The sequence below is a fragment of the Sycon ciliatum genome, chromosome 10, assembly GCF_964019385.1.
Source record: "Sycon ciliatum chromosome 10, ocSycCili1.1, whole genome shotgun sequence".
Classification (NCBI taxonomy): domain Eukaryota; kingdom Metazoa; phylum Porifera; class Calcarea; order Leucosolenida; family Sycettidae; genus Sycon; species Sycon ciliatum.
In genome coordinates this window covers 16,380,467-16,384,149 of record NC_088652.1, presented here as the reverse complement: position 1 = coordinate 16,384,149, position 3,683 = coordinate 16,380,467, and positions in this window count along the sequence as shown.

Below are 3,683 nucleotides of genomic sequence, written 5' to 3'. Positions count from 1 at the left end.
CTCCAGTACAGATGTGTCGCTAGTACGGCTTTGACTACAACCTCGGGTGCCAGGCAACCAGTGGCGGCTGCGGTGTCTTCTACAGCGCCATCTCAACCACGGTCGCAGCAGGTTCTTGTTGATCTCTAGCATGCTATGTGGTGTGTGAGTGTGTGCGGGCGCGGACGCGCACACACAATGCCATGTGTTGTGCGGTGTGTGCGTGCGTGTGGGGGTTGTGTATGTGTGTGTGTGCGAGTGCGCGCGCACAATGCCATGTGTTGTGCGGTGTGTGTACGTGTGTGTGTGGGCGCGCGCGCATGCACACAATGCCATGATGAGGGTGAAGGCAGTTTCGGCAGTGGATTGGACTGTAAGTCTGACTGTGAATCGGACAGTGAGTCTGAAAGCTAAGGCTGGTGGGCCGCACTATTGAAGTTTTTGAATTGATTTTGAATTTGAATTGTACTTTTCAACTCTGCAGCAAATGACAAATACACTACTGCGCTATTATTTACATCTTCCATATCGCTCGTTTGCTAAGATCAGCTTATGATCGCTATCACTCTGCCGTTTTCCGGTGTCCTTTGCTTCGCTCGTGCTAGCTCTCTTCCGCTGGTGTTGTCGAGATAGTGTCCCAATAAATGAAATCCTCTCATACGAAAGATCCATGTTTGGGGGTGATTTTGGTCAAAGTTTACAACAAATCAATCTGTGCCATCTCTAATCACCATCAATAGGAAATGAACGCTCAGCAAAGGGCAACCATGATCTACAAATCATCCAAACACAAGAACAAATTCACATCGACTGCACTAATTTTCAATAAAAATTATTAATATCGTATCACATGCTGCCAAGGAGTCGTAAAATAACGTAAAAATTAATAACGACTTTCGTAACGAAACCTAAAATTGGTTCTCCCCAGCTTATGCCCTAGTTCTGGACATGACAACAAGCCGTTTCGACATCCCTAGTATAGGACATGGTCTTTCCACCCATGCAAAGCTCAGGTTGTCTGCTTGAGACTGAAACGGGACTTGCAAAACAACGTCTTTCAGATTTGGGCCGCAGCCGACTAACACTAGTGTGTGAAGCGCGCGTGTCAGTGTGTGAACCATGGCATGTGTATGATGTGAACACGTCTTCTTGTTTCTGCTCAGTGACCAGTGACAGTAGGCAACATGTTCGATGATAATTATGATGTTGACTCAGATAACGGTTGAGATTGAGAATTTTGTTGGGTTACTCCAAAAGAACGAGCACATGATGATGTGTGAGTTGCAGAAGGACTCTTGTAGCTTGGTAACCGGGCGTACACAGTGTGCCACAGCGGAGCGTTTGGTTGGAGTGGGAGCTGGTGGCAGAGACAGATTAGGTAGACAAGGATCAACGGCGGCTCAGCCTCCTTCTGCCAAACATCGATCAGGTACAGAAATCACAATATCTATGGCTGCCGACGGTTGTGGCCGAGAGAAGGTGAAAGTACACCTAAGTTGGGCATTGCCTTCAATGGTCCAGTGAGAGACCAATAAACTGTGAGTGAATCGAGCCGCAATCCTGGATCTGTTGACCACAGCGACCTGGTAGAACTGGATGAGCAGAGAGGTCGCAAGTGGTCTTCCGGACCGGTGGCTGTTGCCGCCTCTTTCCCAGGTTGACCTTGTGTGCAGCTCTTGCAGTCTTGGTGGCTGAGCAGGAGCAACGGTTGGAGCAAGCGCAGGTAGCCAGGGCTGCAACTGACGGGCACAGCAATGTTAACGTATTCATTTTCACGGCTGAGCCATCTTAATACAGCTCTGCACTCTTCTGTAGGGGGTCTGGAGACAAGATTCTCTCATAGTGAAGGCACTGCAATAGCCTTAGCTACTGCCGTAACTGGTAGCTAAACTGAGAAGAACCGAGGATTTGATATTGAAGTAAGAAACCACAACCGCTTCTTTTACAGCCCGAGGATGGTACATGGTACAGCCGACATAGGAGCGTAAGGCCCAAAGTGCAAAATATGCTATTGCTATATGCGACAGCGTATCGTAGCGCGTTGAGGAGTGATACGACCCGGGTCTGGGGGGGGGGGGGGGTCAGATTTTTCAGTGAACAGGGCACGTTATAGCGCTCAACAGGTGCTCTGGGCGAACCGTACTGGACAAAAAGTGGTACGCCATGGTCGTACTGCCGGGTTGTACCGTGTGTGACGCCGCTGAGAGCTGCACCGTGGAGTTCCGTCCACAGGAGAGGAGAAACAGACTTCGAAAACCGGGCCCGACGGAACCAGTCTGGTGAGTCAGGCCATTGCCAGATCAATCTTTCATCCACCGACATGCGTTACCTGCTGAGGGTTTTTTAAGTCTACAATTGTTCCCGCCATATCATATTGTGCAGGCCACGCGTCACATTGTCATTGGAAGGCGTTGGAGGTTTGCCTTTCTTCACCTAAAATGGTCGTCATATTATTAGTTTCGCCGTTCGATTTATTATCGTGCACATGCCCAGGTTCAGTCACTGTAGTAGACAATAACCTGATAACCATGATAATGTTGATACACGCACATGTAGGTCACACACGACGTGACGTCATCACCATAGCCATCCACAACAGGCAATGCTGGGGAACATAACAAGTTACATGGTCAGCGTTACTGCACTGGTACATGGTAAGGCGGCAGGCATGGCTGTGCCAGTTTTTGGAAATAATTCATTCCAGCGCACACGCCATCATGGACTGTCCAGTTTCCTCACTCTCTGTAACCATGGTGATTGCACAGCTCAGACTGACTATAGTATCTACTAAAGTAACATAGTTATCTCCAGACTCCATACAGTCTCATCATCATCCAGGTCCACTGTCATACTGGTACTGAACGCGATCAGCATACTCGTTGAATTCAACGACGTGGTGATTTTCTTTCTCCAAAGCCGGCAAAGGTCAAGAATTCACAAAACCGACAAGTAACTACTTCAAGAGATTCTGGTCCAAACTACCGGAGTGTTTCTGTCCAGCCTTGTTTGGAAAGGGCAAAGCGAACATACGTGGAACGTTGTGTTGGCCTGGATCGTCCGCTAACATTATAATAACTGCAATTGTTCTCCAAACTTTCCAAAGCACACGCCACAAGTTTGGATAGTTGTTTCTTCTCTGCCGCTCTGTCCTTCTCTTCAAGCCGTGTTTAATAGCTTTGTCTAGCCAGGCATACTTGATCCGTACTTTTCAGGGCTGCACGATGTCATCGGGGTAGAATTCGCCTCGACCCAATGCACACTGCACCGGTCCAAAACACAGTACATGTAGGAGTTTATTTTGTTGTGTTTGTAGGAGTCGACGTCAAATTAGATTATTTTGACGTCTTTGGTGTGTCAGATGTCGCGCTACATGATTGTGCTTGTCGTACTTTATACTAGTACTAGTCTTTCGCCGTTTCGGGTGATGAATGAAAATTTTGCCTAGCGCCTGCGACGGAGAGAAGTATTCACGTGATGTGAAAGTACAGTGACCTTGTTTGCACTGTGCGGTGTGCGGAAGGCACGCATGACGCAGAGCCTAGGCCAGGGCATTATTAACCATGATAACAGTACAGTGATCCTGTGTTGATCGATTCGAGGGCGCTGTCCTAGCACTCACTCAGCGGCCAGCAGTCTACACAACGACTACATCGTATCAGTGTCATCCCTCACAAGTCACATGTGTGATAGCAGTGTCCCAGGCC